Below are 14,763 nucleotides of genomic sequence, written 5' to 3' on the forward strand. Positions count from 1 at the left end.
TTTCTCTGGGTACTCCGGTTTCCTCCCACAGTCCAAAAACATGACTGTCAGGTTAATTGGCCTCTCCAAATTGTCCCTAGGTGTGCGTGTGTGTGTATGCATGGTTGTGTGTCTCTGTGTTGCCCTGCGACAGACTGGCGACCTGTCCAGGGTGCCCCTCGCCCGGAACGTTAGCTGGAGATAGGCACCAGCAACCCTCCCGACCCCATTAAGGGTGCAAGAAAATGGATGGATGGATGGATGGATGATTCAGTTTAATTACTAATGTTATTTTTGTCTTGTTGATTCCAGTTACTTTTAGTGATGCGTTGTACTGGTACATGCTGCATTATTTCATATCTGGAATGCAACTTACTGTCATCACATGTGACATGATTGTCTTATCACATTTTACCTGGTAGGATAATATCTCATCCTGTCTTATCACCTCAGATATTATGTTATCTTATCTGGTACGCAGTAAAAGAACATAATAGAATCTTCAACACTAGGATTATCCTGTTCTCAAAGCAACTCTTTGTATTTTTAATGCATATAGGATGTTTGTTTTTCTCATACAGCACTCCGCAGGTAAAGATTTGCAAAAACCCTTGTAAATAATTAACCTTTTACTAGGTTTGCAAAATCTATCTGTGAAAAAAAAAAATTACGGGAGCTGGGGAGATTTCTGTACCTTTCAGCAACTCATCCAGCTCCACCAGTCTGTTACAAAATTTCTTTCAATATTTACCATTTTAAATGTACAATTGAATGAAATCTGTTTACGTCAGATTTCATGCTGGCAGTGGTTCTAAATTTTTACTTTTCTGACAGTAAAAATGTACAAGCTAAGCTAAGCAGCCAATTTCATGACAATTGTTCTCTTGTCTTGCCCATTTTGAGAAGTAGGTAAAGAAAATTATCCTTTTTACCTTGACATATTCGTACCTTTGGGGAAAAAGAATCGTAGGTTGCTAATTAGTTTTTTGACACTGATCTTTTTTTTTTTTTAAAGTATAATAAAATGTGCTTCACTTTCACTTTTCTAGGTACTCTCAAGAGTGCCACTAATTGTGACGCTGGTGATTTTCAGAAAAACCTTTTTTTTTTCTTTTTCTTTCCCCGCATCCCATTTTTATGCCCTCCAAAAAAAAAAGGGATCACCTTAAATGTTTTTCTTTGTCAGCCAGTTTGGAAGGACAAGCACTTGTTGTTAAGGGTAAGTGAAGTTAAAGTGGTGGGCTGTCTGACACTGTTCCTGTTGTTCTTACTGATTTACAGAGATGCCTTTATAGCTACTGCTGCAAGCTTTTGTCAAGAGTCATATTCGCCCTAATGAATGAACACCTCTCAGACCCTCTCAGACTTTGAGCTTTAGCTTGCAGAATGGAAATGTTTTATCATTTTCCTGAATGACACTGCAAATCAACTAATTCACATGAAATGGACTGGTCCTCATTTGGACTTTTTCCTTTTCACATAAAAATGAAACCAAGATTACTGAATTACATAATTATTAATTTTCCAAACATCTGCTCCTCCCTGTCCCCATTTATTATAATTCACTCTAGAAAAGAGCAGGAGTTAAAAGCCTAGAACACTGTGTCTGAGTGTGTGTCCTCCTGTGAGAGATGGTGAGGGTGTGTTCTGTTCTGATGGCACATCACGAGGTCCCATCCCGTCGCCAGGCTCATTAGCCCATCGGCGGTGCCCAACCAGCCCCAGCCAATCGTCGCTCTCGACTTGGCTTTGCCATTTGCATGTGGTCCAGAAAGAGATAATTAGAGGGATCTCTGCCTGTCACTGTTAATCTGGGACTTAGTGAAGGGCTGTGACGCCGACATGCTGATGGACTGACACACGTGCTTCGTACACACGCTATAGTGTCGTACTGGTGAAATCCATTGCAATGCAGACGCAGAGAGGCTCCAAGGAGAATTACAGTACCTGCATGCACGAACGTGCAAAGCCTATATGCACAGGCTATCACATGCAAACACTCCCTCTGCTATCCTCCCTTTCCAACTCTGAATGTCAGCCTTTGAGGCTCTTGACTCGTGACCAGTAGAGTTGTCTTTTTGTCATCTTTCTTATCTCTCATCCCACAGCACACTGCACTAAAGTATATCAGTCTCCTCTCTATTGGTATGTGAATGATCGCATGTTGATTCTGTGGCTGTTTACACCAGTTGTACTACGCTGTTGACAGAGGTTTTAGATCCCTGCTCAGATAGACTGTGCGCTTGTTGCTTCCCAAACAGGCAGAATGCTCAATAAGCCTTTTGAACAAGCCCAGCTGTCAGCCCTATATACAGTACTTTTGCACACATACACACATCCCAACAAACATGCACATGGGCCTGTGCGCTGGCATGTCCCCAGACACACACGCACACACACACACGCACCCCCCCCCCGCCACACACACACACACAAACGCAGAAAACGCACACATGGCCTGATTGGCAGGCCTCCTGTTTCGCTATAATTCCGACTGATTTATCCAATCAATCTCACTTGGAGAGCTGCTAAAGCGTTGACTAATATTAAGAGTACAACATGTGACAATTAAAACATCCTTCAGGTAATTACAGAGCTGGTTTAGCAGCAAACAACTCAGGCATTTTATAAATTCAGCCTGTTGCCCGTGTGCTTTATTTGTACCTGTTTGAAAGTTAATCGGGGGAAATGAGGTACATCTGTGAACGCTTCCACCGTTAATGTACTTGTCACGTATTATGTAAAATATCACATCATTAGCTAAATGTGTCTGCAAATATTGACTCTCTTCATCTAATTGAATATCATAGATGGTTTTATATCCTGAACAAGAAAAGTCTTGCAGCAGGGCTGGATAGATGTTCCTGTCATTGTCCTGCCCATTTCTGTGCAATGACAGCCAGTCCCCTCTTTTTGCTCTCCCGGGGATCGCTAAATGGTGCATGTTGAGAGAGCGGGTGAGTACGATTGCCGACCTTATCTGTCCTGCTGTGTGACCCTGTGTCACCACTGATGGCACATAATGGTTGACACTTGACTTCCGGGGCTTTTTAAGTGCCAGGAGTGCCCGATGTGCTGGATTCATATTCTAATTCAGGCATCTTTGCCCTCTGAGCCTCCAGCCTTTTTGTCCAGGAGCCCTCGCTACATTTGTTTCTGTTTCTTTCTTTTTTTTTCTTTTTTTTTGTCTTCCAGTCATCATCTTTCTATTTCAACATGTTTCTCTTGTGCCAAAAAATATATCAAGCGTACACCAATGAAAAAATGTTAGAACTCAAGAAGTCTTTCCTTCTGCCTGAATCGCTGGTGGATCTGAACGGGTCATGCACAGAGACTGACTTTCTTGTCACTTCTGAAAAGGCAGAGAAAAAAATCAACTCCCTTTATATCTCTAATTAAAACGTTGTTCTGCCTGTGTGCAACATTATTATCTTACCATCACATACTGTAGCTTTGCTACTAAGATCCAAGAAATTTTGAGGATTAAAATTAGGATGGACCATTATTCAGACCAAATCAAACGACAGTGAACACTAAACGTCAGAGTAAAAAAAAATTTAAAAATTTGCATTAACTCACACATACCTAGTTAACCAATGACAACATTTATTTAAGGAGGAGTATTTACTGATGATTTATATTATGCCCAGCTTACATTGAATGTGGCTGGAACTCTCTAATTCTATGAAATAGGAGAGATTATAAATCCTTATCACACCTTACTAACTCTGAGTGAGTTCATTCTAGTAGATGTTTTTTTTTCACTGGAGTCATACAACTGTATACACATGGAACCAAGGTTGTATAAAATGACAGTCGGTCTAACAGAAACTTCAAAAGTATGAAATAGTTTATGGAGGTAAAATGACCAGTATCCATTATGTCACAACTGTATTTTGTCATTTCAACAAAAATGTTGTCAGTTTTTAGTAAACACATCCAAAATATAGAATATGCATGCGCTAGCATCAAATAAATCGTCAAATCTAAAAAAAAAAAAAAAAAAGATCTCATTTAACATTCTGTCCATGCTGTAAATATCATATGTGTGTTTGTGTGGCCAATGACAAATATGTGCTTGCACCCTCGCGCTTTGCTTCTCCACCTTTGTAGCTCTTTAGTCTGTTTGTCTCAACTCTGTCTCCTTTTACCTGCTTTTGCTTCCCGTCTCTGCTATCTTCTCTGTGAAACCATCATGGGTCATGTTTTTTGAGTCTTTGATCACTGAGTAGTCTTTCAGCGTGTTGACTACAAGGCCTCTCACCTCCCCGGTGGTTGTTGCTAAAAAAGGGGGCACACTTATCTGCCTTCTGTGATGTTGATGGTTGAAAGCATTTGCTGATCTTGAAAGAGTCTGTTTCTTTCTGAGTGTCTGCGTGCGTGCGTGTGCGTGTGTGTGTGTGTGTGTGCGTGTGTACTTTTGAGTATAGGTGTGTGTCCACTCAGACATGATAAAAGACTCACGGTACTGTGTTGTGATCCGTTGAAACTGCATTACAGCCACGTTCCGAGCTGGTTGTTAAGAAAAGCATCCTTGCATGGCAATCCGCTGATGATAATCATATGAAGACACCATCATTTTGGTAAAGTTCTAGTATGATTTTTTTTACAATTTTAGTCATGCAAAGTTACACTTTACGTTTCTCACTATCTTGGAGATTCTGTGTGGTTTTGCTTTTTCCCGTTACAAGATGGAAAACTTCCTTTACTGTGTCATAATGGCTCTGTCCTCAGGGCACAAACTCTGGTTGAAACAGGTGAAAAAAAAAAATAATAATAATATATATATATATATATATATATATATATATATATATATATATATATATATATATATATATATATATATATATATATATATATATTCAGTCTCCAAGTCTCTTTCCTCTGACATCCAACTGCAGAATGCTCCCTTTTGTTAGATCCAGGGGATGGTCCTGATATGACAGCTTGTGACGCTAGCCCAAGTTGTTTTTGACAGACGACAAAGACTAAGGAAAAGAGGTAAAGAATAAAAACAGCAACATGATGGCAAAGAGTTGGCTTTTTTTTTCCTTGGACAATGAATTAGGTTTGCAAAAATCAATGTTTTCCTCATCCATTTAAAAAAATCCCATCTATTTTTGCCTTGTCATGACTGTTAAGAGCAGTCTCTGTGATTGAATTTGCCACTGGAAATATTTAGTGATCCTGATTAATTGTTTGGACTCGGGGCCTGGGCTTTCGGGAAACATATTTTAGATGTCCCCTCCTCTATGACATTATGTAAACAGGTCTACCCTTTGCAGCAGACTGAGTGGTATTATTTGACATATTGTGCTGATGCATGCCAGTCCATAAGAATGCCAATGACAATCATGGTGGAGGATATTTAGATTACGGTAGAGGCTCCTTGTCCCGTCTCTTTCCATCTGGACTTCTATCATTCTGTCTGTTTTGTAATCTGCTTTTTCTTCCATTTGAGTTTGACTTGTAGGAATAAAGAGCTTGTCACAAAGGTACAGGAAGTTCTATATGAGTGTCTACAAATGTTTACGTGGGATGTTTTTTGTTGTTCTTTTGAATGGGTTCAATCATGGCAGAGTGAAACCAAGACTGTAATTCTCAATCAGGCAGCCTGTTTCACTTTCCTGTCTCAGTGTGTCTCCTTTAAGACCTTTAAAATAAGTTTTTCTCTTCTCTGTGTGGTAGACCTTGCCTCTACCCCATACTGTTCTCAAGATCTCTGCTTCCATTTTGTTTGGTCTCTATCCTTCATAAGCATCATCCTGCTCTTCATATATGTTTTAACCCTCTATTGGGTCACCCCTTTACATGAGACTTGCCCCAATTCTCCATGCAAAACTTTTTACCAATCCTCTGTTTAGTGCTTAAGCAAATTTAAGGCACATTTATTTAATCTAAATGTTAATTAATGAGCATAATAAATGGTCATTGGTCATTTTGGTACTGGTATATAAAATGCAATCAGTGTTGGTGAAATACAGTAACAATTAACAAAACCACTTCTACCTGAAAACTCAATTGAATACCTTCAAGCATTACTATTGCCTTGTAGATTATGTTCACTTTTGTGAAAGATGTAACTTGAGTTGTTTTAATTATTTCTTCATTTGTAATTATTATATATTGACATATTTTACATTCATTGGGATTAATGATTAACATTATGTTGACAGGTTGTCAACATACGCACTTAAAAACCACCCTATAAAAACAATAAAATTATTAGTTGTTTTTTTTCACTTGCTGGTTAAAAGTTCTATTTTATGTTCAGTTATGCACTGTGTTAAATATTTATGGCTTATCGTTTATACGGTTACCGTCCATGCAGTGTTATATCAGTGTAGGCTGATATCCGTCTCTGCGCGTCTGTATCACTGAGAGCAGCTATAGTTGATATCCTTGTCATCTCAGCATCTTAGACCTGACAGCACCGATTATAATCAGCACTCCCTTCAGCCGTCCCTTCAGCTATCTTCTATTTTCCTTGTAACACATCCAGCTGATATATAGTTGTATTTGTCTTTCCGTGATTGTTTGCTCTGTCAACGTTCTCCTCTGGGTTGTCTATGCTTCTTGATACAATTTTGAACTTTCACTTGTGGCCAGGCAGGTTTACGGCTATTCCGCATATTTCAAAGGTCCTTTTAATGCACCTAATGGTGTCCCTTGGAGCATTTGTTTTGGAAATTTTATTTTCCAGTCATATCATGTGTGATAAAAATGATCTTCGCTTTTGATTTTGCTCAATTGTCTTTGTCTGTCCCAAGATTGAAAGTCGTCTTAAGCACCTTCATGGCTGTGGGAGGAAGTCAGAGTACCTGAGGAGAGCCCACAATTACACAAAGTGAACATGAAAACTTCATTTTGATAGGACCTGGTCAGGATTTGAAGTTCAAATCCGGAACAGATCCTATCAACAATTTGAACTCACATTTTTAATGCAAAGCAACTGTGTTAACAACTGCATTCCCATGTAGTCCAAGCAAATTTCAAATTTTTGGAAAATGTTATTGATAAAGCCTTGAAATTGTTGGTTGGTTGAAAGCTGCAGTATGGTGTGAGGCAGAGGATTCTTTGATCAAATCAAGTGTCTCCACCTTCTCCCAGTGTAAACTAGAAACAACCAATCAGAGCCAGAAGGAGGGTCTTAGTACTGCTAATCACTCTCCGTGTTGCATTGCTCTTCCCCCCTTGCTCTTTGTTAAGCTGCAGCTTGCAGAGTCTGTTGATCAGGTAAGTTAGGATGGCCATTAGCAGATAAACAGTATTCCTGTTACTGTATGTTGCTTCTCCTCCATTAGCACATTGAGGAGCAAGTACGCAAGGTTGACTGACAGCTCTAAGTCCCTCCTCCTGGTTCTGATTGGTTGATTCTGGTGTCATGCATTTCTTCAGATAGCAACAGTAACGCAGATTGTAGAGGAGGAGATTGACATTTTCACAGATTATCTGCTGGTAACAGTTTTAACAAGTATGTACAAATCTTTTTTTTTTTAAATAAAAGTTACCTACTGCAGCTATATTGCAGATTGTACAGCAGTTAATCATTCACTCTTCTTTACAAGATTTCATAAGATAGTATTTGTTCATCTGAAAATATAAATATAAAAACATGAATATATTTTACAATGCGATTTTCCCTGGAGGTGTTGGTGATGTTGGCTCAATGATCGAATTGCTGTTAATGAAGTAGCCAGTTTTTAAACATTACCTGACTTTGCTCAGTTCTTTAATTAAATACATTTACTTAGGTAAAAGGAGGGCTGCACATATTTGTTCGGTGGCACTGGTTATCAGCGACAGGGTGGATCAAAGTGCGACACCACAAATGGAGCCGTCAAAGTGGCCCCGACAGCCGGGTCCCAAGGCGAACATCCTTCGTTCGGGCATTTTATTAAGATCGCAGTGATACCTCACAGTGAGTAAGAAAACAAGAAGCGGGGAGAGGAAAACCATCATCTTCTCAGCAAGAGAGGAAGAAAAAAGAGCAGGAGAGAGGGAGAAATAAACCAAGCGGCACAGTATCATTGCCGTCCATGATGAAATGAATTATGAATGTGTGAGGGGGTTTGGGGTACAATGGTTGAAGTCACACGGATCCTCGCCTAGTTTCCTCGCACTCATCCTGGCAGCTAATTAGCACTTTCAGCACTTGTGTATCATCTCATTAATGTGATTTCTGCTTATGTAACGTGCATGCAGATGCACCCGCTTACATACACACATTACAGTGTAATTATATAAAGCAAATGCAACATGTAAATTCTATTGTTCATTGTTAAGCTAATACGGTTAGCTGTAATACTGTAAGTTTGTCGACAGGATTTCCCCTTTTGTCTTGCAATTATATGAGCAATTTGATGCTTCGTGCCGATGGTCATCAATCGTATCAGTTGTTAGCGGTGCAGAGAAAAAGTTGTCGGTAAGTACTGTAACACCTCTGTAGTTAAAAGAAACACTTAAAGATCATTGAACAAGCATGACATTTAAGGGCATATACAGTCTATTTTTCAATTCGCTCAAACTGTTTGTATAGTAGATACAGTCCACGTCAGCTAATTAGGATAACACGCTGAGATATGGGGGAGAAGAGCGAGGGGGAAGTGGCAGCAGGAGGGTAAGGGTAGATAATTAGACAGAATTAAGCCATCTCTTTTAATCTAGCTCCTGAAAGACATAGCGAGAGAGAGGAAGAAAGAGAGCGATGGGGGTGAGGTGGTGGAGGCTCTGGGGGTGAGGCCTACATTCACCCCTCTGCTCTCTCTTTCCCTCCCTCTTTGCCTGTGTGACGCAGGGTGTGAATGTGTGGGAAAAGAGGGGCCTGAAGCCTTAACTCAGCAGAAGGGATCAGCTTGTGTTTCTGGGACTCTAAAAGTGTCCTATTGTCATGATGTCACTGCAACTCAAGAGGGCTGACCCCTGACCCTGATGGATTCATGGCGGCCCAACGCGACACCCCCCAAAACAACGCCAAAAAGGGCCAGTTTGCCACTGGGCGCCCACTAGGGGGTACCCAAGCCTTTTGCTGTGGGGTTTAAGTTGCTCGCAACTGATGGTGTATACGCCAATGAATTCGTCCCTCTTCATCCCCCCGATTAGGGCTCCTTTCTCTTACTCTTCCCCACTTGTTTTGCCTCCTTTCCCCTCAGCCATCTCAGGCAGCCCTTTTCCCCTCTGTAGCTCTCTCTCTCTCTCTCTCTCTCTCTCTCTCTCTGTTTCTTCTGCATCCATTGCATCTCAGTACCCATGAATATAGCGAGTGCCGCCAGATGTCGCAAATACATCATCTGAGGGATACGGCGGTGATGGAAAAAAGTCAAGGCACGTACGAGTGGGGGATGTGAGCTGACTTGAGCTCTCCAAGCGCTTGTGTGTGAGTGTGTCACTGTATGCCAGCATTCATTTGGGTGTGTGCGTATGTGTTAAGTGTGTCTATGTGCAAACGGATGAGTGTGTCCTTTTTTTTTGTGCGGAGGTCAGAGCAGGTCAGCATATTGTCCCTCTGATGTTTGATATTTTATGTATAAGATGGGGACTAGCACCAGAGGATAAGCACGATTCTGACAGAGGCATCTCTCCACCACAATCTGCCACCTCAGCAATGTAGAACCCAGAGTCAGATCGACGATGGTGAGGCACTGCCTAACATCTAGAGACGGCTGATGGGACCGACGGGGGACCTGAACAGGGTTGCTGCTGCTGCTGCTGCTGTTGGGACTGAAGACTTTAGTTCAGCATAGACACAATGAATTCATGACTGTTTTGCTTACTTATGCTGGTTAGGCGTTATGACTGTGGAACTGAAGGTTTAGGGTTTGTTTAGTTATGGTATCTCGTCATCAATTGGGGATGATTCTGAGTTTTCCAGTGTGTTGCAATTAGGGATAACCAAACATCTCTTGCCAGGGTTGGTGGGAATAAATTGAATGTCTTCTGCTAATTCTGCTGTTCTGTTGGCTGTAAAGTGACAATCGCCAACTTGTTGTGCTTGTGGCAATAATCCAAGGTTCACGCTGGGATGGAATGAATGCAAGATCTTTAGCCCTGATCAGTGGTCTAGGTGGTCAAGAGGAAAACATCTGCAGCCTGGTTCAAGTGGGGAGTGAATGAGCATCTTGAGCCTGGATCAGTGGTTCTACTAGGGATGAATCGAGCATCTCTGATCTCTTTTTCAGAGCTATGTACGGGGATGATATGAGCATCTTAAGGCCACGTTTGCACTTCTGGGGTTCATGAAACCAAATACCCCATCCTGAGCCTCGGGTCTTTGTTTTCAGTAGAAATGCACAGGTTGAGTCAGTAGTTCTGCTGGGAATGAACTGAGCATCTCCAGGCTTACTTTGTGAAAATAAGGCAGGTAGTCATAATAATACGACCGAACCATGTATGTAATATGTTCAGCAATGTATATCTTAAACATGCAGCAGCCACACATGAAATTACAAGTAGTGTCCCTTCAGATCAGCCACATTTTAGAGGGGGACAGGAATCCCCCTCCCGCCCCCCCTCCAGAGTGAAGTTATCCCAAACAGTTCTTCCTTTTCTCCTTCAGGGGGTAAAAAAAAGTTTAGTGCCAGTTTGCTTTTGTAGTCGGCCTCAAACGATTTGCGGCAGTCAGCATTAAAAGGCACAGATCTAAGACGACTCCTCCAACTGAAATACCTACAGATGAATGAGAAGAGGAGGAGAATTAGAAAGGGACAAACCGGTGCAAACATTAAAGACAGATGTTAAGCAATCCACTTATTTTTTCGTTGCACACCAAAAACAGAGGAAATAACAACAAAAGTACGTACGCCATCCAGTAATTCTTTGATTCGCCCTTTTTTCAACCATGTTCACACTCTTTCATTGAAAAGGTTAGTCTCTTCTTTTTCCCCCCTTGTGCTCACAAACACGCTCATACAGACCGGTTACCAGGGCAATGGTGTGGCAGATGACATCATGCCCTGACTGTATCGCTTAGTGAGACGTCATGGGACGTGGCGTAGTTCCTTCCTCTGCCAGCGGCTCACAGCATTGGACTGTCCAGTGCTCCTTGTGTTCCCTAGGAAAAGGATTAATTATTCTGTGCACCGCCTCGACTACATTTGAATTTGGCAGCTGAAGTAACCTTTTAGCATGGCACAGTTCTTGTTAAGGCAGATGCTTTGGCCATGTTTACATTCAGAGCTTATCAGATTCTTTCAGCTGTTTTCCACCAACATTGCTGCTTGTCATGTCGGAGTAGACTGACCTTGCCTTGGCTGGAATGGAGATGGACATGTTTCCTCATAGAGCATATGGTAGAAAAAGAGAAATAATCATCTATAAATTTGAGTTTCTGGAGAAAGGTACTGTACTATCACAGTACCTTTCTCAGTTAGACCAGATAGGTTGCATGTGTAGATATCAATTTTCAAGTCTTATCATCAAAAACCTGTAATGTCTTCACACAGATTTTTTATTTTTTTATCTAGATACATACTTTGACTTGGCCAATCCTGTATCACTATATGTGAATCCTTGTCCTGCCAGTCTTTTTCAGCCTTTATGTTCTTCCAGAATCGCCTTATATTTTCCTCTGTTCATCTTATCAGCTCTGACCAGTTTCCCTGGCCCTGATAAAGAAAAATATTTTCTGCCACACATACCATTTTCATGTAATTTTAGTCTCATCTGACCAGAACCACCTTCTTCTGTGAGTTTGTCATAGATGATCTGAAAAATTACTACAAACATGATTTTCTAAAGATTTATTTTAACAATAGTTGTGTTCTTTCTATTCTTCCATGAAAGTCGGGTTTCTGGAGTGCACAACAAGTAGTTGTCGTATCAACAGAGTCACCTAAAGGATCTGTGGATCACTGCAGCTCCTCCTGAGTTACCATGGGCCTCTTGGTTGCTTTTATTTCAAAGCTGTGCTTGCTAGGCCTGGGAGTTGAGGCATACAGCCATGTATTTGTATGTCTGCCATGCGCTTTCCATTTTCAGATGATGGATTAAATAGTTCTTTGAAAGATTTCCAAAGTGCCAAACTTTGCAGTATACTGGATAAATTAAAACTTAAGATCCTCCATTATTTGTTGAGACCATTTTTTTCTATTTGCATTGTTTTGTTGCAAATAGAACAAAAAGAACAAAAAGACGGCTAAAACTAACAGCCAGCGCAAAACAGAAATTGACTAACCGTAATCCATTTTACAACACAGTATCTTCTGCTGATATGCAGTTGATAATTGCCGATTAAGTATTTCATGACTTGAGATGTCATTTGCTGCCATAAAATGGCACACAACAATACCAATGTGTGCTTTTACGCCCGCACCCAGTGGCAAAACGGAACACGACATAACGAGAAACGAACAGAAAAAGCCTTGACGGCCCCTTTCAATGATCCCCATCCCCCAGTTCCTGTCTCCCCATTTTTTTTTTTTTTGCTCTTCCTCCATCAGAGGAGGTGGCGCCTTTGTCGAGCAGGAGCACAGAGACCTCACAAAGCGAGGGAAGATGTCACAACAAACAAAAACAGCATAGTAACTCCCTGAAATCTAATCAGGAGCCATTGATTCATGCTCTGAATGGAGACTGAGTACCTTGAGAGTTTCTCATCCAATAAGGCCATAGACGGCATGACAGGGTCCTTCACAATTCAGCTGTATGGTTCCCAGTCTTTCTGTTCTCACCTTTAGACTCGACTCTATCAGCTCAAAGATGATACAATAATCGCTCCACTGCAAGATTTGCTAATTTATATATCCTCTGTATACCCAAATCAATCACTTATTTCCCCCGCCCCCTTTTGACTTGATGTGCAGAGCATTCTTTGAACTGTAATAGGAAACGGAGACACATGAGCCTTTGCTGCCTTATTTACACAGATTGTGCACATAAACGGATGCTTTGGTTGAGCAATTAAAAATAACACAAAATATGTTTACTTACTGCTACTTAAATAAATCCAGAGTAAAGAAAAATCTAGTATTTAATGCAATAAGTTAAATATATCCAATGGTAAGAATGTATAAACTATTTTCTTTCTTTCTTTTTACCTATTGCATTATCATTATCTCTATACTGCCTTTGGCTTTCTTTGTCATAAAGCCAAAAGGAAAAAAAAAATACATTAACGGTGTAACTCCATTAACACTTATAGTAGCAATCTGTGACATTTCAAATGAAATTATTTAATCTATATTACGTGCATGCCCTTCACAGAGTTTTTAAATGCTCAATCTAATGCAACAACTTTGCTCTTATTATTTGTAATGATACTTTGGCATTATAGGGTAGAAATATTGATTTTGGAACCCAGAGCATTTATTGTGAAGGTAAATGTTATTATTTTAATATTGGAGCCATGCTAATTTAATAGAGTGTAACATACGCACCACGGTGTAAGCCGCAGGGTTCTCCCCCGCCTCATCTCGCTCCCTCTGATTCGGTCGACCAATGAGCTTTACTCAATACGTGTTGATATCAGGTAATGCGAGAGACAAGTCATGGCAGCTCTGCAAGTTCTCATGTGGCAGACTCTACTTCAGCAATCAATAGCGCTTATTTGTGATGTGGTGATGTTTCATATGTAGTGCCAGCCTTATTTATATAGATTGTTCGTCATTCAGAGAAGCATATCAATTATCACTCTGGCTTTGGTGAGGTTCTCAAGAGTAATGTAAAGTATAAAGGGAAATAAATACTTTTAACTACTTACCAGTACACAGTGGCTCAACAGTACTAAGGCTTTGACTTTTAATCAAGCGTCCCTCATCGTTGAAATCTTTTTTAGCTTCTTATTATTTACGAAAGGTGAGATTTTTAATAGATGATTTTCAAGATTTAGTCGTACTGTAGTGATCTGTTCTGACAAGGTAGGAGTAGGTCTGATTGGGAAATTGGTTTTTATCAATTAATCAAATTAGCTGTTTATAAAGATTTAAGTCGTCCTCTTAAGAAAAATGATTAAGGGCAGTAAACAGTAAAAATCTGGTGTATCTTAAAAAAGTACCTTAAAATCGGGGCTAAAAATGTCATCTCACTCTGAGAAACCAATGACAACAAGTAAAACACTGCTCTCCGTACTGTATAAATGAGTGTACTTACATGCGCTTGACAGTGATGTTTTTTCCAACTTCTCATTAATAGACTAGAGGACCTTGGCCTCGTGGGTGTTACCATGGCAACTGACCCATTTGCCTGCTGTTTGTAAATGTGAGAATAAACGCGAGAGAGGGTCAAGGAGTCTGAACTTCAGATAGGTGGAGTTGTAAACACTATGGGGAAGCCATTCTGCTAAGTTCTTCGTAGCATCGTAGTTCCTGTCATCCTGCCTCGGTTGCTGTGTGAAGCGTCCGGCCAGCTGTATCGACATGGAGACATTTGCTGCGTAGGGTTAAAGCCTACTGTTAATTTTGTTGCTTCAACTGTGTGTGTGAGAATGGGTGCACTTGTGGGAATGTTTGTTTATGAGTAAGTGTGTAAAAACTTATTGAAGACATATGGGTGTGTATGCTTGGATAAAGAGGTGGAGCCTTTTTTTTTGTTAAACACTCTATCTAAGGCGGTACTACTGGAGAGGAGGGGTTTGAGGAGTGCTCCCCCCAACCCCCACCCGAGTGAACAGATATGAAGCTGTCAAGAGAAGAATAGCTGCATTCATTGAATGACACTTATTTTCTCCCACTTTACACAAGTGCAGCGAACAAAACAGGCCGTGGAGAGCCTAGGAAGACATTTTTCTCTTCTTCGAAGGCAATGACAGACATGCAGCAATTACTGAGAGTCTAAGCAGACAACAAG

The 14,763-nt window shown here is 40.7% G+C and overlaps 1 protein-coding gene and 1 long non-coding RNA gene across 6 annotated transcripts in view; one reads left to right on the forward strand and one right to left on the reverse strand.

Annotated features, from left to right (window-relative positions):
* The window catches only part of kiaa0825 (KIAA0825 ortholog), a 129,811-nt gene that overhangs the window by 65,592 nt on the left and 49,456 nt on the right, over positions 1 to 14,763 (forward strand). The gene's annotated exons all lie outside the window — the stretch shown is intronic.
* On the reverse strand, positions 10,485 to 14,469 carry LOC103470467 (uncharacterized). Its single transcript, XR_534496.3, has 3 exons — positions 14,068 to 14,469; positions 10,782 to 11,032; positions 10,485 to 10,647 (listed from the first exon to the last, which is right to left on the reverse strand). It is a non-coding gene; the product is annotated as an uncharacterized LOC103470467 (long non-coding RNA).

This window comes from Poecilia reticulata, chromosome 9 (assembly GCF_904066995.2).
Source record: "Poecilia reticulata chromosome 9, P_reticulata-male-v2, whole genome shotgun sequence".
NCBI classification, from domain to species: Eukaryota; Metazoa; Chordata; class Actinopteri; order Cyprinodontiformes; family Poeciliidae; genus Poecilia; species Poecilia reticulata.